General features: G+C 42.6%; 1 long non-coding RNA gene across 1 annotated transcript in view; it reads left to right on the top strand.

The window, feature by feature from the left end:
* LOC139747366 (uncharacterized) overlaps positions 1–22,162 on the top strand; it is a 425,771-nt gene that overhangs the window by 732 nt on the left and 402,877 nt on the right. The gene's annotated exons all lie outside the window — the stretch shown is intronic.

Here is a 22,162-nt window from a genome sequence, read left to right as displayed (position 1 = left end):
GAATGGAATGAATGTGAAAAAAAAAGAATGCTGTGTTTAATAATGTTTTTGTGGATAGCAAGTGTATATAAAACTATCAGGACAGATATTCTTATTCACATGTAGAAGACCACCGTTTCACAGGGTTGGTAAATTCCGGCCATACCAGGCTTACAATAGATAACCCATGTTGCCGTAATCATTAAATCAAGATATGGGAACTGTTACCGGCAGAGTGGGAATTTGAGTTACAATCAGGTGTAACACGTATATTTACCCACAGAACAAATGCTTAGCTAAAATGTATATATATATTTATGCATAACTAGAGATGACCATTCACAAACACCTAAGTTAAGGAGAGGTAGCTAGTCTCCCCGTCAAATTAAGTAAACCATGCGCGCTCCTAGCCTAGTCTTAACAACAAAATACGTGACCACTGGTATCGCTATTGGATTTCTGGATACATAGATAAGCATATAGCGCTAAATCAGTTTACACACTTGCAACAGAATAATATAGTCCGCTCTTATTACTCATAATTTCCTGAAGTACTAGAATGCAATTTTGTACCTAGCTCATAAGAAAAAAAAAACAAACTCGTATGTTACTAATCTAGCTCATATAAATAATGTTTCTGAAGTTCCTATTGCAGACTAGGCTAAAGATGTGACTAAGCTGTGAACATTTTTGCGAGTGCTAGACAAAATAACTGAAAACACTAACCAAGAGCATATGTGGGCCATTTAACAATAATTTATTTAGGTCATACGGAAACCCTCGCAGTTGAGCTAACGTTTACGGCTACAGTTCTCTACTAAATTATGTTAAAAAAAAAACTGAATAAGCACAGGTGATGTGAATCTAGCACCGCAAGAAAAGGGAAACTCCCATAGGTGAGCTGAATTCATATGAGAAATATGAATTAGCATAGGTGATATAAATCTAATCTACTGGAAATAAGGACATCACTTAGTTGGGTCTGTAGTGTAACTGCATTTTCTTGCTGAATCGGTGATAAAAGTACAGATAAGCACAAGATATACATTTAACCTAACTACAATAGGGTACACCCGAAGGTAGGCCTATAGAGTTGCTCTAGTTGTGTGCTTTACAATTTCCCATATCAGCGAGACGTACCTGGGACCACGTCGACCGAACGTGCACCGACGTGCTGCCGTCTGTTAGGAACCCTTGCAGGAATTTTCAGTAGTAGGTGGCGACGGCTTTTTGTCAAGACGTTCACTAGGTACAGAAGGATGGCGTAGAAGTAGCGATTAGCCATAGTCTCTAGCCATATAATATTTTGGGCAGTTGCAATCAAAACGCCGGATTTGCGACACTTGGCGCGATGTAATATTTTAAGCCCAGTGTTTACTACTTTGATCAAATCAAACTCGTTCCAAAACGTGACGTATGATACGCCACGAGCTTCCTTCAGTACTTAAGACCTTGATTCACATTTAAATTCGTAGAATGCGTGTAGTCCACTCGTAATATTGGCAGTACAAATTGAAAAAAAAAATACATGTACACATTCAAATCTTAGAAGCTTCGGTGTATAGCTTAGGCGAGCGTCGTCTGCTAAGGCCAATCTACATAATGTTGTGTAAAAGCTTATGTATGTATATGTATGTCTGTATGTATGCGTCTGTAGGTATCTAGTGAATTAGTCATATTATGGTAGTAGGTGAATAGTGTAATTCTAAATGTGACATTATAATTTATATCTATAGGTGTATTTGATTATGTTAATGTGATCGTATATTTATAGGTATATTTGATGATTATGTTAATGTGATTGTATATCGTAGTCCAATTTGCATATCCATGGTTGTATTTGATGATTATGTAAGTGATTGTGTATCGTAGTCCAATTTGTATATTAATGTATATGATGATTTATGTTAATGTGATTGTATATCGTAGTACAAACTGTGGCGATCATGTTTCAGCTAACAGCAGGTTATATTCCGATCCCAGTTTCAATTAATATTGGGTTGTATCCCTATCGTTTGGCGATCATGTTTCAGTCAGTAACAGTATGATTTCCGAACAAAAGCAATTTAATGGGATAGATTTTTTTTTTATGAGTATGGTGTTCCAATAATCATAGCGAAGGCGACTCGTGCTTATCTGTCATTTGTGGTCTGTGCTAACCTTCCTTATAGATTCTGTGTATGATGTTGTAGTAGTCAGCTCTTGTGTTTGGGAATATGCACAATGTATTTCATGGCTTTTAGATGTGGAATATGAACTGATGTCAACTTAGATTTTTCTAAACGATCTTTATTTCTTTTTTTTTTTAAGGTAGAAGAAGGTAAGTTTTATTTCCTTTTAAAAGCCGTGGTTGTTAATTTATATCGTAAAATTCACCTGTTGGTTCAGTGATTGCTGAGATTAGTTTTGTGAAACTGTATACAAGCAAACATATATCCATGCTGTTATGTCTTTCACATATACACAAAAGGAGCATGCACAAATACTGTTAAATAACAGTAATCTGTGCCCTTTAACCCCTGCCAGAATTTTCTCTTCCTTCTTTCACTTTCCCTCACCTCTCCCTCACTTTCCCGTCCTCCTCCTCCTCCTCCGCAGCTCCCTTTCCACGTCCCTCATGCAAGGAGCAAGAAAGAGTCGCAGAAATATAACCGTGTGGAGCATATATTGCACTAAGGGACCCATGCCACCCGCAGCAATGACTTGTTCCAGTGTCTTTGCGGCACGACCGTCAAGTAAACGTGTGTGGGAATGGCATAAAGAGAGCAGTTTAGCGTCCAGGGTGGTCCACTCCCGGTGCTGGGGGGTCTTCCAGCCGGTCCCTTACCCTCAGTATTCTTGAGAAGGTTCCCTGGATGGACGAAGAGGACCAGGAAGATGCAGAGACCATTATTTCATATCACCTCAGGCCATCCACTTACATCTGAATTTCCTTGCCTACCTCGCCTACCACCATTAAATTCTGCATTGTTGTATAGGCTGAGTTGAACCACTGAATAGTAAAGTTTGTTGATAAGGTGAAATTTGGTAGAGAAGAGCGTGATATAGTGCTGAGCCGTAGATAATGTCCTTTGTATGTACATGAACGGCTAGATAACCATACAGAAAGGACTGTTGAACATGTGATTTCGTAATGTGATTGCTCGAGATCATTTTCTTATATATATTTTTTTTTTTTTGCTTTATCCTAAGGGTGTTTGTTTGTGGTGAATTTTGTTTTTCACTTTTCATACCGATTCAGAAGTGGATCCAGGTTGTAATGATATTATAGCTCTTTACTTTGATCATTGATGTCCTCCTCACACAGGAATTGCGAAAGACGTAATCTTCGCGGATAATCTGATACTAACACATATTTTTTTTTTTTTATCATTTTTTGTCATTTCTTAGTGTGTGTACTTTGTCTCCGGTCGTCTGTAAGTCCTCCTTGTAGACCAAAATTTCTTTTATATTATTTCTGGTGTCCTTAGTTGTCTGTTTAGTCTGTCTGATGTTCTTAAATCGTCGTACTTTGTGGTCTGTTTTATGGTCTGTTTATATGCCTCCTTTCCCCAACCAAGAACCATAAACCTCTCCATGATTTCCTTTAACCATTTCATCTAATAATGATAATGATAATAGTAATAATAGTAATGATAATGATAAGCTATTGTATCAGTTGTAGCCACAAGCTGAAAGTATGAAAGAACAAATTACGCAGTATCGGCATGATTGTGGATAGGGAGCTGTCTGTGGTTTCGTGACGTTACACATGACGACTAAACGATGGACGTGAGCGGATGCGGCATTCCTTCATTTGTTCCTGGCGCTCCCTTGGTAACGCGGGAAATGGCGATTACGATTAAGTATGAAAAGAAAAGTAGACTAGGGGAGGAGGGGGTAATACATGCAATACATGTAAACTTTGCACTAGCACTGATGAGGCAGCAGCCTACTGATTTTTGACGATGGGCCAAATGTTTGGGATGTGTCTGTTCTTTTCTGTACTAACTTGAGTGGGTTCACTCGGGTTTTGGTTGCCTAACAGCAGCTCAGGGACGAGGGATCTCAGATGGTAGGAGTTGATGGTGGCTATGATTATGCAGTACCTTCCTTCCGAACTGCCGAGCGAGATTCGGGTGATGGGTGGAAAAAATCGGACGGCCCATAGTACTGAGCGCCCCATGGGGAAGATGGTGTAAGAGGGGGCGGTAGATGATCTTGCACGCTCATATCTTCCCATTCCAGAAGCTCGGGTGAGGAAGACAGGCGAGTTTTGGGGTGAATGAAAGTTGCTTAGATGCCCCGTGAGTTCAGGGACAGAGTGTTCAACTATCTTGAGTCAGCGACACCAAAATAAAAGACACAGTCGATTGTGGGAAGATTTATTGATGGCATTGACGCATTGCTTCCAGCTTATTCGTTTTTATTTTTTCGTGCAAAATGATACCGAAAATCTTAGTGAACTGGGGCTTAGAGAGAGAGAGAGAGAGTTAGAGGGTGAAACGTAGTTGGCAGCGAGGCTGTTGTGCGTGGCTTAACCGATGGTGACGTCGTTGGCGTTGGTCCAGTTCTGAAGGCAATGTTTAGGGCGTTCTGGAGATCGTTGCAGGCGGGAGAGTTGTCGTTAGGGGCGACACCACACTGGCAGAGTCGTCCATGTACATTTTCCACGGAGCAGATGAATCCATTATGGCATCATGTACGAGGATGGAGTAACACAATGGCCTCATCTTCATGCCTTGTGAGACACCACATGTTAGGGCCTGGAAGATGGAGATGACCCCTTTGGAACTGTGCAGCCCTAGCGGTGTTCCCTAAGGAAACCAGTAAGTCTTTGTTTCTCTACGTGTGTGAGTGTACATGTGTTGGCGTTCATGTTTGCATGTGTTCCTATCTGTAAAAAGTATTCATATTATCAACATGCACACGAATTTGTATGCACGTACACTCGCGTCCAGGCGCTTGCGTGCTGAAGAAGTAATTCCCGTGTATTGTCAAACAACTCTCAAAATTCAATATTACCCCGAACTTTTCCGAACCCGGACTTAGTACTGGGACCGATATCAACCCATGATTAGTATGGCATACACGAGGCCATGAGCTATCACTTTTCCTTTCCCGACGCGTGTCGAGTGTAGCAACACCTTTTACGTCGGTGTTTATGTCGGCTCCATTACTTATGTTTGTGACAGGACCAATCTCGAGCCAGTGCGGTTGAAAGGGGAGAGGCTCACCTCGGCATCACACACACACACACACACACACACACACACACACACACACACACACACACCAGCTGGAGGAGTTGTGCTGGGTACAGATCTGTTCACAGCCTGGTGGAGATGTTAAAAGAACCGTTCATTCAGAATGTAGGATTCAAAATTCATCTCCATTATATGTATACATAATACAGGGAAATCATGAACCACAGGGGCTCAAATTGTTTACAGTTGATGTTTACATCCAGGAAGACAATGTTAGCAGCGTACATTATCCACAGCGAAGTTAATTATGGTTTGTGTGGTCTGCACGCTATATATTATCTATTTACATTTTTTTTTTTCTGGACAGAGTTTATGTATGTCGTAAAGAACTTTCATAAAATGCTAATGATATATGGCTGAGGTTACGTGGGCCGTGCATCCAAAAGGCGTAATTGGATTTGTGCACAGTTAATATAATGATTGACTCCATTTAGGAAGAGATTCCACCGCAAGACATGTCACAAATATATATAGATATGTACTTGGTAATGTCTTATATGTAACTGGATGCCACCATATGTAACTATTGTTGTTTAAAAGAATTATTTCCTGATGATACTTTGTTTCATTTTCACCCTTATGTGTAAGGGTATCGTGTGCCTGTGTGTGTGTGTGTGTGTGTGTGTGTGTGTGTGTGTGTGTGTGTGTTTCTGTACGACCATGTCGTTCGATTTCTTGTAAAACAATGTCTGACCTCTCTCTCTCTCTCTCTCTCTCTCTCTCTCTCTCTCTCTCTCTCTCTCTCTCTCTCTCTCTCTCTCTCTCTCTCTCTCTAAAAAAGCAATGCATTAAATCATGCTTATTAATTGATCCCTAACTGAAATACGTTAGGTGGGTGTAATAAGCGTAAATATTACACACGATTAATTTTCAGAAACTATTTGAAAATATTATATATATATATATATATATATATATATATATATATATATATATATATATATATATATATATATATATATATATACATACATGAAATTACTATGTATAATGAAACCTTCTCACCCACACCGTAAGTCACTTTCCCTCGTCAATCTCAGTAAAATATTTCTCAGAAAATCAACAGCAGTGGATGAATGCGCACTCCCCTCGGCGCAGGGATGTGAGGCGGCCGTCTGATTGGCTGTCGTTAGCCGTTGACACAGGCAGAGAAATCCAATGAGATTGTTTGTGTCTCGGGTGTCTTTCTGCATTGGGCGAAAGTGACGTGAAGACTTCATCGGCCAGGACTAAGCAGGAGGTATTTCCTTCGCTAATTCAGTAGCGGCTGCTTCGAAGCTGTAACCTAAAAACACACCTTGGGTCCACAGCTCTCGCAGCCCTTACCCAGCACAGAACTGATGGTGTCGAGTTCCGCTTGCATCTGTGATTCAGTGGTTGATTTTTCCCCACATACGTAAGGCCTACGAAGGGGTCTAGTATACTCTAGAGCCCTTAGTACTGGTGTGAACGCCTGTTGCTCCCGAGCGTCATGTGGTGTTAAGAGTGACGTGAGTGAGTGACGTGTGCTTGTTCCTTAAGGAAAGATGGGGAGGTGTAAGACATGAGAAGATGGAGAACATTGCTAGATATGAGGTAATGAATGACGATGAACGAGCGTAGTGAGAGAAAAATGGAAGCAGGATATTATATAGAGTTTCGGAACATGTAAGATAGTTTCTTCGTAATCAAAATCCTGGAAAATAGTTAAGCATTTTGAGGGGGAGAGATACATTACTGTATGTGGGAAGTCCTCCTTTCCTCCAGATCATCCACAGGATTCGTTGAGTCTGTCCCTCGGTGGGAAGTGCCAGATGTCATGGCACTGAACACAAAGCAGGAGACAGCCGTGAACGAAAGTAGGCGCGCGCCTGACTTGAATTATACAGGGAGAAGAAGAGAGGAGCCAATGGTTTCTGAGTGTTTATTGTTTACACGGTAAGGGAGATGGGGAGTGGTGTCATGGAAAGCTGGATGAGAGAGGACGAGAAATTCTAACGGTGTTCGCTCATATCCCATGCCTCCCTCAGCTGTCGCGTCCGTGTCCGGCGGTCTGAAACACTAATCAGCACCTGGTGAGCGTAATTCAACAAGGCCTGGGGAAGCAGCACTTAGTTAGCTGAGGATCAGCAAGTGGTTCTTGGTCTCCTTAGGCTCCCCTTCAGGTGACTGTGATGTGTTGCTTGCGACTCCTTCTGTGAAGTCTATGATTAATCCCGCCATTATTTGGTCAGCTGATATATACAACAGCCTTTCACTTATCATGTGCACAGTCACTCTGGTGGCGGCGGGGGAGAGGAATGGTAATCTATACAGGCTGTATAGGCTGCAATAAAAGCACACTTAGTCCATAAGAATGTGTAAAATTTGTCATTATTTCTCATATGTCAGTGTCTGGAGTACGTTTACCCTTTGAGTACGAAGGGTTCGACCCCTAGCGCGCGCCAACGGGAGCTCTCAAGGGTGATGGTCGTGGTCTGTGGCCAGATCCTTCAGGGTCTGGTCAAAGACTAGATCATCAGACTCAACCGGTGGGTGGTTCCCTTCGTGCTCAAGGATCGTGCCTTCATGCTCAAGGGTCGTGACATCTTGCTCAAGGGTCGTGACATATTGCTCAAGGGTCGTAACGTCACTCTGAAGGGTCGTTCCTTTGTGATCAAGGGTCGTGCGTTCGTGCTGAATGGCCGCACATGCTCAAGGGTTGTATTTTAGTTCTCAAGGATTATTACACGTCATGGTCAAGGATCGTATACCGTCGTGCCTAAGGGTCGTGCGTTTGTGTTTATTGGTCACACACTCGCGCTCAAGGGTCTTGTAACGTCGTACCCTTTGCCGTGCTCAAAAGGATTGAAAGAACATTCTTAGAACGTCTTTTCATAATGACATTTTGCTCCACACGCCTGCATCCATCAGCCAAGACCTGTAATGTATCATCATTCAGAGGAGTTGCGACCACTGTCGTAACTGTATTCATATTAACTCTGTTGGTATCGTATGTTCCATAAGCTCAACCACGGACAACCTCTCCCACAGCGTTACTGAGTCAGGCCAGTGCGGTACGGACCGAATAATTTGTACAAACGAATGGTGGTGTCCACGCTGGCAGGAGGCAGGCCGCTACGAGACCCGCCTCTTTCGTCCCTCTTAAATATTTAAGACGAGGAGAGAAGGGTTTACATTTTCTTGGGTACTTTTAAATTTCAAGTTTTGCGTTTAATCAGAGAGGGTAATGTTAAGTTTACGGTGTTTAGTCATGCTTCAATGTTTCTTATTAAGACGGAAATATTATAGTAAAGGTACAAGACACCGAGTACACCTTTATTTCTATATTTTGTGAATCGGTTGATTATGTGGGCATTGCATATATATATATATATATATATATATATATATATATATATATATATATATATATATATATATATATATATATATATAAGAACAGACTATCCAGCTGTGAGTGTTAGTATAGGAGAGTTGAAGACCTTCTTAGCAGTTTCAAGTTCAAAGTTAGTTTACTAGTATCAGTATTGTGGGGCTTGGGTGTGTGTGTGTGTGTGTGTGTGTGTAGCATCTTAATTTGTTCAGCTTCAGAACACTTCAGTCGTCACACACACACACACACACACACACACACACACACACACACACACACACACACACACACACCTATGATACGACTAGCACTGTAAAGGATTTCTATTTTCTAACCCGGGAAGGAGCGACACAGTGAGGGAGGGAGTGCCCTGCGCTTCCCCAGTGATTTGTCTTCCATATTTCAGCCGGGATAACTTACTCGTTTACTGCCGACACGACGAGGAGATCTGAATCCAAGACGCCCTTTGCCACAGGCATAAATTATGATACGGGAGGAATGTTGTCACGTTCCCTGGTGGCATGAGGTGACCCGGGACGATTACCTCACCCCCATCGTGATCACCTCCTCTACCCCAACACTCTCCACCAGGGGAGCCAGCGTCTGTGTGTGTGTGTGTGTGGTGCAGTCTGTACACAATGTGTTGCCCTTCCTGCTCTTGCCAGGTTGTGGTGGTGGTGGTGGTGAGTGCGGTGTGGCTCCTCTGGTGATGGTGGTGATGAGGTGGTGGCTGTGATGGTGATGGTGATTGTGAAGGTGGTGTTGGTGGTGGTGATTAATGATGGTGGCTCTGGTTGTGATGGTGATCGGGTGTTGCTTTGGTCATGGCGATGGTGGTGGTGATGAGGTGGTTACTCTGGTGATGATGGTGGTAATGGTGAAGGCGCTGGGAGCGGTTCGCTAACGATGTTGGTGTTGGTGGCTGTGTTGGCGATGATAGTGGTCATGAGTGCAGCAATGGTGGTAGTGCTGGTGATCTTTATGATCTTGGTTGGTAAATTGATCGTGTTGGCGTTAATGACGTGAGTGGAGAGACGAAGTTGTGATCAGTGATGATGGGTGTTGGTGATGGTGAGGCAGGAGGGAGAGCAGGCAGTGGTGGTGATAATAATAGTGATGTTGGTGTCCATGAGAGTGACGGCTGTAGTATACACGTCTCTCCCACACCGCCACGCTCTCCTCAACTCTGGCCTTAATTTAGAACTGTTTTTCTCTCCCTTTCACTCCGTCCTTTGCCTCCTCTCGTTCCCCCTGTGGTGTATTGTCTCTGAATCTCTTCATTCTGTGTCTCGACACGTCTCACAGGCCCAGCTTTTACTTGGTGGCTTCATTTTCCCACACTCCCTCTCCCAGTAAAATTTTTAATCAACGCCATCTGTTCCTTTGCTTTCCTTTCGACCTTCTCCCACCATCTCTTAACCTGAGGGATATCAAATGATCTCTCAAACGTATTCTTTATATTTCACCCTACTACTCTCTCTCTCTCTCTCTCTCTCTCTCTCTCTCTCTCTCTCTCTCTCTCTCTCTCTCTCTCTCTCTCTCTCTCTCGTATTTTCCAGACACGAGAGCGGGGCTGGGCCCACATGTCTCTGGGTTTATTCGCACGTCTTCAGAAAATTTTCTTTTTCCAGACATATTTTTGCTTGGCAACCAAAGCGGCCTGGAGACACTTGGGCTTGCTCTAGCCCAGTACTTACCTCCCGCCCGAAGTGTAATTTGCCGTAATTTTCAGGATTACCTGTATTCCTATATTCCTTTCTTTCTCTTCTGTTTCTTTTTTTTTTTCTAAGTCTCCCCACGAGAGCCCAAGATTCAGAAACAAGCAGCGACACATTTTCTACTAGCCCGTGTGTTGTTTTATCGGTCTGAAAATTGATATAGTGTGTAAAGTGGCTCATTCGGGAGTGACAACGAAGGTTTATCCCAAATCAATATTTGGAATAGAGTGACACTCCAGCATTATCCCGATTTAGATCATAGTTGGATATATATATATATATATATATATATATATATATATATATATATATATATATATATATATATATATATATATATATATTTGTTTTTTTTCATACTATTCGCCATTTCCCGCGTTAGCGAGGTACCGTTAAGAACAGAGGACCGAGCCTTTGAGGGAATATCCTCACTTTGCCCCCTTCTCTGTTCCTTCTTTTGGAAAATTAAAAACGAGATGGGAGGACTTCCAGCCCCCCCGCTCCCTCTCCTTTTAGTCGCCTTCTACGACACGCAGGGAATACGTGGGAAGTACTCTTTCTCCCCTCTCCCCATGGATGATATATATATATATATATATATATATATATATATATATATATATATATATATATATATATATATATATATATATATATATATATATATATATATATATGATGTGCTTGTGGGTACAGCACGAGTGAAGTCATCTTGGGCGAGCCTGTGCCATTATCAGTTGAGGAGGGAAGCACGAACTCCTCCAGGAAGGAGCCTCATGCTCCTAGGAACCACATCGTTTCCCCTCCTCCCGATCGCAGCGGCGGCAGCCTTGATGCTGCTGGAGGGCCATGAAAGGAGTCCTGAGGGGGTATTTATCAGGAACAAGGTGTTACCGGACTCTCCCTGCTTGTAGCAACACCACGTTTGAAGAGTGACCTTCGAAGGGCTGGGCTAGGCTGCATCACTAAAGGGGGTCACAAGGCTAGTTGAGGAACGCCTCCATTCGAAGGAGTTCATGAATTCCCTCCTCCTCCTCCTCCTCCTCCTCCTCCTCCTCCTCCTGCAGTGCAGCCTCGACGCTTAAGGAGTCCCATAGAAAGGGGGTCCTATGGTTGTGTAATCGCACTGTAGGATACTGAAGAATGAAAAAAAAAAAAAGATAAAGAATATGGGATGTTCGAGCAACAATATCTTTTTTCTTTTGAGAGAGAGAGAGAGAGAGAGAGAGAGAGAGAGAGAGAGAGAGAGAGAGAGAGAGAGAGAGAGAGAGAGAGAGAATACACGTATTTGATGCCAAATTAAGCTTGTCTTTACTTTCGACATGGGGTGGTGTTGATATAAAGGTTATTCAGTAATGAGATAGATAGCCCAGGGTTGGTGTCACATCGGTCCCTCTTTTATTTGGTTGCCTGGATCACACATTCTCAATATGCTCAGAGCAGCGGTGTGGGTTCAGGACACGGCTGATCTCACTCAAAAGACAACACCATTTCTTCGCATTATCTTACGCGTTATCCACGGCTATCTCATTTCACGGGCGTTTTTTTTGATATGTACTTTATTTCACGGGCGTTTTTTTTAATATGTACTTTATTTCACGGGCGTTTTTGTAATATGTACTTTATTTCACGGGCGTATTTCATATGTACTTTATTTCACGGGCGTTTTTTTAGTATGTATTTTATTTCACGGGCGTTTTTTATATGTACTTTATTTCACGGGCGTTTTTTTAATATGTACTTTATTTCACTGGCGTTTTTTTATGTACTTTATTTCACGAGCGTTTTTTGAGAATATACTTTATTTAGTGGGCGTTTTTTGAATATATACTTTATTTCACGGGCGTTTTTTTAATGTATACTTTATTTCACGGGCGTTTTTCTTAATATATACTATATGTAAGGGGCGATTTTTGAATATATACTTTATTTCACCGGCGTTTTTCTTAGTATATGCTATATTTAATGGGCGTTTTTTAGATATATACTTTATTTCACGGGCGTTTTTTTTTTCTTATGCTCGATGTGCGAATTTTCCCTGAAATATTATTTCCTGGGTTTCACCTGATCCATCCGCCTATTATTTCTCCATTTTCAACGCTTCCTTGCTTTTCCCGTTTTCAGGTAAATTTCATGATTTTTCATTTTCCCTTTCGCGAGTTTATAGATTTTCGAATACTTAAATCTAACAAAAAAAAAAGAAGAAAATCTTTATCAGTAGTATTTGTTTCCTTCATTTATAGCATTTCGTAGGTTCTGATGCCTTTACACATATCGTTTCCATCATCAGTAGTATTGTCTGCTACACAGGAGACATATCGTTGATGCAGACGGGGCGCTCTGTGGTGAGCTGGGTCTGTCCGACGAGACACGAGCGACATCTACCTGGTTTCCTGTCCACACTTTCTTTCTCGGCGTTGACTCTTGTCTCGTGTCCAGTCAGTCCCTGTCTTGTTGTTCGTGTGTGTATATTCTTGTCTTGCTTTCCCGTTTGTCTTAATTGTATTTCGATCTTTCTTTCTTTTTCCTTCAGTTATCTTGGTAATTTTTCCTCTCTCTCTCTCTCTCTCTCTCTCTCTCTCTCTCTCTCTCTCTCTCTCTCTCTCTCTCTCTCTCTCTCTCTGTTCATCTACACTTTCTCTTAAGTTATTGAAGTTGTAGTTGTTGTTGTCTTCATTTATGCAAAGGATTCTCCGCTGTTGTTTCTTCGTTCACTTCTTTATTCCCGTGTCCTACCTTCCCCTTTCATCCTCATCGTGTCTTGCTTCCTCACGTCTGTCTGTCGTCTTCTCTCTCGCTGTTCTCCTTATCTTCCTTCCTCATGTCATTGTTTCCTTATCAGTTTGCGACGTCTTTCTTTCCTCCTGCTTTATCACATCTGTCTTATTATTCTCTTCCTTAATGTTGTTTATCGTTATCGCTTCTGCTCTTCCTCTTCCTGGTGTTGGTTATTCTTCCTATTCTCATTTCCCTCTTACCCATGTCATCCTCTCTCTCTCCATTTATCGCTTTTCCATTTTTCATTCCTTTTCTGATCTTCCTCCTCACATCCCTCTTCCTCCTCTTGCTCTCTAATCAACCAGTTTCCTTCACTGCCCCCTCACACACACACACACACACACACACACACACACACACACACACACATATATATATATATATATATATATATATATATATATATATATATATATATATATATATATATATATATGTATATTTTTTTTTCTTTTAAACTATTCGCCATTTCCCGCGTTAGCGAGGTAGCGTTAAGAACAGAGGACTGGGCCTTTTTTGGAATATCCTCACCTGGCCCCGTCTGTTCCTTCTTTTGGAAAATTAAAAAAAAAAAACGAGAGGGGAGGATTTCCAGCCCCCCGCTCCCTCCCCTTTTAGTCGCCTTCTACGACACGCAGGGAATACGTGGGAAGTATTCTTAATCCCCTATCCCCAGGGATAATATATGTATATATATATATATATATATATATATATATATATATATATATATATATATATATATATATATATATATTATATATATATTAGGTACAGTAGGGGTGGGGGTCAAGTCAATTGGGAGGTGAGTTTGAATGGAGAAAAACTGGAGGAAGTGAAGTGTTTTAGATATCTGGGAGTGGATCTGTCAGCGGATGGAACCATGGAAGCGGAAGTTGATCATAGGGTGGGGGAGGGGGCGAAAATTTTGGGAGCCTTGAAAAATGTGTGGAAGTCGAGAACATTATCTCGGAAAGCAAAAATGGGTATGTTTGAAGGAATAGTGGTTCCAACAATGTTGTGTGGTTGCGAGGCGTGGGCTATGGATAGAGATGTGCGCAGGAGGATGGATGTGCTGGAAATGAGATGTTTGAGGAAAATGTGTGGTGTGAGGTGGTTTGATCGAGTAAGTAACGTAAGGGTAAGAGAGATGTGTGGAAATAAAAAGAGCGTGGTTGAGAGAGCAGAAGAGGGTGTTTTGAAATGGTTTGGGCACATGGAGAGAATGAGTGAGGAAAGATTGACCAAGAGGATATATGTGTCGGAGGTGGAGGGAACGAGGAGAAGAGGGAGACCAAATTGGAGGTGGAAAGATGGAGTGAAAAAGATTTTGTGTGATCGGGGCCTGAACATGCAGGAGGGTGAAAGGAGGGCAAGGAATAGAGTGAATTGGAGCGATGTGGTATACCGGGGTTGACGTGCTGTCAGTGGATTGAATCAAGGCATGTGAAGCGTCTGGGGTAAACCATGGAAAGCTGTGTAGGTATGTATATTTGCGTGTGTGGACGTGTGTATGTACATGTGTATGGGGGGGGGGGGTTGGGCCATTTCTTTCGTCTGTTTCCTTGCGCTACCTCGCAAACGCGGGAGACAGCGACAAAGTATAAAAAAAAAAAAAAAAAAAATATATATATATATATATATATATATATATATATATATATATATATATATATATATATATATATATATATATATGTGTGTGTGTGTGTGTGTGTGTGTGTGTGTGTGTGTGTGTGTGGCGTTCCTAGACCCCGCTTGCAAGGGTACCAGGGAGACAGACAGACAGCCAGTACCGTGTCATCGAGAGGAGACCTTACTTACCCTCCTTACCAAGCCAGTACCGTGTCATCGAGAGGAGACCTTACTTACCCTCCTTACCAAGCAACCCCACGACCCCGTTATCCAGGGGTATCTGCAGCTTCAAGACTGAGCTGCTACGCTGGGCAGGAGGGACAAGATTCGATTCGTCAGGAGCGAGACCTCTCCTCCCCGACGACGAGACTTGAACTTTGTCTTTCGTCATGACGCAGACTCGCCAAATGTGACTCCTCACGCGCCAGGAGGTAACGCCAGGAACTGATGAGGATATGGCCTCATTGGCTCACAGCCGTGATGGATGACCGGGAATGTGAGATTTATTCAAAATTACGAAATAAAGTGTGTGTGTGTGTGTGTGTGTGTGTGTGTGTGTGTGTGTGTGCGTTTGTGTGTGTGTGTGTTGTGTGTGTGTGTGTGGACATGTAACAGACATGCCATCGTTAATCAGGGATAGGCCAATCGTGGCAACGTCGGATAAAATGAAAAAATAGAGTATAAGAAAAAAGACAATATCAGCTATAGGTCTCTTGGTATATATACACTTAACACGTACCGTAGGAAAGGGGGTTAAGAAGAGGGAAATTCAAGTGAAGGATGATTGTTCTACCTCTTTCCTACTCGAGTGAATTAAGAGGGATCGTAATGGTTCGACCCTCGTGTGGCTGGTCTCCTCACAGAGACTTTGGGAAGCTGCACCCAGTCGCATGACGCGGCTCCAGGCCCTCTGCTAAGACACACTGCAGAAAGGTGAGAGGAGCAGAGTGGCCGAAGTAATAGCTGTAGGACATAGAGGAGACAGCATCAGCTTAGCTAAGAGAAAGGGATATTTGAAGTGTTAAGAAGACACTTGATAAGGTAGACGGCTTATTACCGAAGTGAGAATATACAAAACGTCACTTGCATATATATATATATATATATATATATATATATATATATATATATATATATATAAAGTCATGGACAATAACTATATCCTTTAGGTTTTGATAAATGATTTACACTTTCCTCCTTCGGTTTAGTGGACGTAATTGTTCAGGTTCAGTCATTATCTTCATCGAAATTGCTACCTTGAGTTATAACACATTTCCGACACTTAGAGAGAGAGAGAGAGAGAGAGAGAGAGAGAGAGAGAGAGAGAGAGAGAGAGAGAGAGAGAGAGAGAGATTAATGGAAGGAACAGGCTTTTGATTTATATCACATCATTAGAAGTTTGCTTTCAAATTTCTAAATGCCTTGTAAGTCATAATTAATCATTTGTCCATTAGTAATTTGATGATGTGCAAAAAAAAAAAAAGTTAATTGCTATTCGTTTCACCGATCCTCTACATGCAAACGACTAGGCATGCACTCGTGTGCATGTGTGAGAGTGTTTTTCATTACTTATGTGTGTGTGTATGTGTGTGTGTGTGTGTGTGTGTGTGTGTGTGTGTGTGTGTTGGTGAGTTCACGTATGTCTGTGCAATGCGTCTTTCGGCCACACTCTCCTGTGTAAAGGTGAACCCCAAGTCCCGTTCTGGAACCCACAGGAACGCAATTACGACCCGAACCAGAAATTTCACCTCATTATCAGTGGTCAGACATACACTACCGCACTTTTGTGGCCACGCGTTGCTGGATTCATATATCATACCCTCCTCTTGTTGGAGATCACCCCCCGCCCCTCACACCCCGAAGTGTTCGATATTCTCGAGAACATGAATAAGTTGTTCTCCAGCGAGTGAAAAGGGTGGCTCGGAGAACCGTGTGTTCTCTGTGGCACCTCTGTAGCCCCTACAGTCACTGAGGTATTCTCTGTGGCACCTCTGTAGCCCCTACAGTCACTGAGGTGTTCTCTGTGGCACCTCTGTAGCCCCTTCAGTCACTGAGGTGTTCTCTGTGGCACCTCTGTAGCCCCTACAGTCACTGAGGTGTTCTCTGTGGCACCTCTGTAGCCCCTACAGTCACTGAGGTGTTCTCTGTGGCACCTCTGTAGCCCCTTCAGTCACTGAGGTGTTCTCTGTGGCATCTCTGTAGCCCCTACAGTCACTGAGGTGTTCTCTGTGGCACCTCTGTAGCCCCTACAGTCACTGAGGTGTTCTCTGTGGCACCTCTGTAGCCCCTACAGTCACTGAGGTATTCTCTGTGGCACCTCTGTAGCCCCTACAGTCACTGAGGTGTTCTCTGTGGTGCCGATTACTGGGTGTTTGGTAGATGGGCAAATTGCCATATTTGATGATTTTTCCGTCATTTTTAGATATTACAGATGTGTGTGTGTGTGTGCGTGTGTGTGTGTGTGTGTGTGTGTGTGTGTGTGTGTGTGTGTGTGTGTGTGTGTGTGTGTGTGTTTTTCTCTTCGTATTGTTAGTCTGGTAGAGTCATTGAGTTATATGCGCTTTCGCCGAAACCCTTAAACATTATGAGGATTTAACTTTATAATCAAGTTTTCCAGTAATTATGTTATCCAGTCATCAAGTTGTCTATTGAATAAGGTATACAAGGTTAGTAAGGTATCCAGTCGTGAAGATATCCTGTGATTAGAGTATCCAGTTATTAAGCTATTCAGTGATTAAGGCATCCACAGATTAGTGTATCAGATGACTAAGGTATACAGTCATTGAGGTATACAGTCATTGAGGTATACAGTCATTGAGGTATACCGTCATTAAGGTATACCGTCATTAAGGTGTACAGTCATTAAGGTATACCATCATTAAGGTATACAGTCATTAAGGTATACCATCATTAAGGTATACAGTCATTAAGGTATACCATCATTAAGGTATACAGTCATTAAGGTATACAGTCATTAAGGTATACAGTCATTAAGGTATACAATCATTAAGGTATACAGTCATTAAGGTATACCGTCATTAAGGTATACAGTCATTAAGGTATACAGTCATTAAGGTATACAATCATTAAGGTATACAGTCATTAAGGTATACAGTCATTAAGGTATACAGTCATTAAGGTATACAGTCATTAAGGTATACAGTCATTAAGGTATCCAGACACGAAGATCCCCATACATTACATAGCCCAAGGAATACCTGAGAGTGAATCTTCTGCTGATATTCAGATTCATACTACAGTGACATGGCGAAGATTCATGAAACACAAAACAATTTACAGCGAGAGATTCCTGAATATCTGTAATGGTCTGTGAGTGTTTCTGGTTCTCGCTCTCTTCACTTACCTTAAATTTTTTTTTCTCCCTCACTTTGTCAGCCCGTGTGTCTTTCTCTTTGTGTATGTCTGTCTGTCGGTCTTCTCTTTCTGTCTGTCTGTCTGTCTGTCTGTCTGTTTCTCTCTCTCTCTCTCTCTCTCTCTCTCTCTCTCTCTGTCTGTCTGTCTCTCTCTCTCTCTCTCTCTCTCTCTCTCTCTCTCTCTCTCTCTCTCTCTCTCTCTCTCTCTCTCTCTCTCTCTCTCTCTCTCACGTACATTGCAATCCGGCTTTATAGTATTGCTTAAGGTTACGGCCTTTTAAAATCGGATTGGATCACTACCCTCTCGGCAGATTTCTCCCACGACACCCGGCCAGTCACCCTATAATGCAAGAACTGGAGGAGGAGGAGGAGGAAGAGGAGGGAAAAAGATTATCGTGGCAGTTCGTGGCAATAAAACACGGGAGACATTCATTCTCAGCGGTGGAGGGGGAACACACACACTTTCTCCTGGGGGTGGTTGGTGGTGGTGGGTGGTGGGGTTGGTTGATCGTCGTGGAGTCTCTGCTTGTAATTTGGGCGTAAATGAAAAGAAAAAAGGGGAGGGATTCTTCCTCGTCTTGTGGCTGTGCCCGGGAGACGTTGGGGAGGGGGGCTGGCTGTTGTTGTGAGGCCATCTCCCCCCAGTGCAGTATTGGACTCGGTGTTCTGTTGGTCACTCTGTAGTTCCTCGGGGAGGCGAGTTTGATATTCAGCGCCTTTTAGAGTGTGTGTGTGTGTGTGTGTGTGTGTGTGTGTGTGTGTGATCTTTGAGAAGCACGAAGCGCTGCAGGCACGGAGTTATCAGGGAGGAGTGCTTCTTCACTCCGTTCCCACCACAGCTTTTAAAGAGGTATTAATACGTGTGATTCGAAACCTCATTAGAGAATTCAATCCTATATAACGCGGGGGCCCACCCGAAGGAGTGTCAGAGGACGAGAGAAACCCTGAGCTGGTTCGACCTGTTAATTATGTCCGCAAGTGAATTGTATTGCTTTAATATTGTACCACCTGAAATGAGAGTTGAATATATGTATTTGACGTTAACTTTCGTTTGTTTCACTTAGATTTATGGCCACAGGTATCATATTCTCGATATATATATATATATATATATATATATATATATATATATATATATATATATATATATATATGTATATGTACTATGTATTCATATACTTTTTTATAATTGTACAAATCCGGGTTTTAACGGGGCTCTGGTGCTTCAAGGCTGCGCTACGTCCAGTAGCAGGGAAATGATAAGACTCTTTTAAATTGAAAAGTTTCTTAATGAGTTTATGCTCCTTTTCGTCCATTAAGATGCTATAAACGTCACCGTAAGGAACTGTATACGCTTGAAGTAACCTCATACGGGCGGAGGGAAGTAACGCTTGTATCTCTATGTTTACGTACATACGTACATGTGTATGTCAGCGTGTTTTTATGTACGTGTGTGTGTGTGTGTGTGTGTGTGTGTGTGTGTGTGTGTGTTTGAGTAATCTGTCGATGCGCGAGCCTACTCCCATCTTCATTCATCCAGTAATGTAAATAGACTATATCTAATCTCATGGTGGAAATAGCAAAAAAAAAAAGAAACGAAACAAGATTACATCCGATTCATACCATACATGCACTTCTTCACGGACCACTGGCCTGTGTGGGAGGAATGCGACCGTGACCTGTTACATCCACACTGGGGATATGGGAGGGGGGGGAGGGGGAGAAGGGTGACCCCGCCCGACGACCAATAGGAGTCTTCCTGACTGACGGGACCTTCGTAACTTGTGTACACTCTCCCCCCCCCCCCCCCCCGCGCATTTTCTTTTTTTGACCTTCCATCTAATTAGCTCGCGAGCGTAAATAGTTCCTGACTCTGGAAATCACTTCCAGCAAACGAAAAGATATGACGAAAAAAAAAAAAAAATGACCCATCGTACGTTTTCTTGCCGAAGTGTTTGTTTCTACATTGAGGAAAACGGTCTTAAGACACACAGAGATTTTATCTAAGACATACACACACAGAGATCTTGCTTAAGACATACACAGAGATCTTACTTAAGACACACAGAGAGATCTTACTTAAGACACACAGAGAGATCTTACTTAAGACACACACAGAGAGATCTTATCTAAGACACACAGAGAGATCTTACTTAAGACACACACAGAGAGATCTTACCTAAGACACACAGAGAGATCTCACTTAAAACACACACACACAGAGATCTTACTTGACCAGAAGAATAGGAGGAGGTCTTGGCGTGACGTGATGACCAGCCCGCCAGGTAAGCCACGACCAGAGACAGCTTCGTATATCACCGAGCAACGTCTGATGGAGAGCTGGTCTCTGGGAACATAATACAGCTCGGATGGAGAGCTGGTCCCTGGGCCGTGACCACAGCTCAGGTGGCAGGTGGGGGAGTGTATCAGTGTTTGAGTTCGTGCCGCAGTTTGTGCTTCAGGACTGGTGTGGGCTAATTATGGTTCTTGGGTGAAGTGGTCGTTATAATGAGCGTGGCGCTCATCAAATGTTGGTCTTTGAATTGGGAGGGCAGTTGGAGCCTTAGTTTTTCGTAAAGGCACACACACACACACACACACACACACACACACACACACACACACACACTTGGTATAGTGGTTGTGTTTACTGACCATACATCAGCACGGTATGGGTTCGAATCTTGGATGCAGTAGTCAGTCCAAACCCCACCCAAGTGTTCATCATCCTCTTGGGGTTTGTCGGTAAATGGGTATCTGGCTTAGGCTGGTGTGTGTGTGTGTGTGTGTGTGTGTGTGTGTGTGTGTGTGTGTGTGTGTGTGTGTGTGTATGTGTGTGTGTGTACACACTGAGGAGTAAAGACATGGTGCATGTATACAAGGTTAAAAGACTAGGCAACACGAGTGTAAAACTATCTCTTCGTAACACGCAAATAGTAACCACATTTGGGAAAATGGAATGAGAAATGGAGTTCAGTAGACGTGATGTAGATCATTGTTGTGGAAAGGGTCTGTGAAATATTCAGTGAAGGAATCGGAACATAGTTGCTTTGAGCTTCAGATACAGAGGAAAAGATAAATAGAGAGACTTGTGCTTCAGTAAAAGATGGCGAAAAAGGAGAGAGCTAAGAGATGTGCTGTGGCAAAGATACTGGCGAACTCCACCCAGACAACATTTGAAAAATACGAAGCAAAAAAAATGAGTATAGCAGGGTAAGAAAAGAGGAGAGAATCTTTGATAAGAATATTGTGGACAAGGGACGAGATAACACCAAACTTTTTCCATAGATTCGACAGAAGTACATTGCCAGTTGACGATCAGTTGAGGAGTCTAGCAGATTCAGAGAGAAGAGTTGTAGAGGTTGATGGAAGGATATGCGAGGAACTAAATGACGCTAAAAAAAAGTATTTTCACAATGTAAGACATCAGACGTCAACACCTGTGAGATGCAGTAGGGAGGAGATCCAGGAAAGTACTGAGGAATCTACAGAAGACGTAGATAGACTAGCGAGAGGCCTTCATCCATATTGCACTCCTGGTATCGACGAAGGTTCTCCAGAAGCGGTAAGTAAAGAAGTGTGCAGGTGAGCCTGACAACCCACCTGATGTCGCTCGTGGAAGCTGAAGTGCTGAGGGTGCAAAAGAGGACGACTGTCATACCCGTCTTTAAGTAAAGGGGTGAAGGAAGTTGGGAGGCTGAGCTACGGACCAGTCCTTCTGACGACCAGGGTCTGTAACGTGCTGGAACAGATAATCAGAAAACATATGGAGGACTGCTTGCGAAGGGGAAACTTCCAGAGCGAAGGAGGTCAGCATAAAAAGTTGTATGACAACAGAGAATTTTCAAGAGATGGGGGGACCCCCATGAGTGTAGAACTCCCCTCCCCTCCCCCCTATATACTGCACAAAGAAGTAATTACTCGCACAATACCTGCACTTCATAAAACAAACTCCTTACTCATGGCATCAACATACATATGAGAAGGAGGATATATAATTTTTCTGTTAGTAGGGTCGACTTCACGAACAACCCTCAAGCGTACCAAAGCTGCCTCATCAAAGATAATTTTTGAGCT

The sequence above is a fragment of the Panulirus ornatus genome, chromosome 68 (genome assembly GCF_036320965.1).
Source record: "Panulirus ornatus isolate Po-2019 chromosome 68, ASM3632096v1, whole genome shotgun sequence".
Taxonomy (NCBI): Eukaryota; Metazoa; Arthropoda; class Malacostraca; order Decapoda; family Palinuridae; genus Panulirus; species Panulirus ornatus.
Note: the sequence above shows the minus strand (reverse complement) of the source record. Positions and strands in the feature narration are given on the sequence as shown.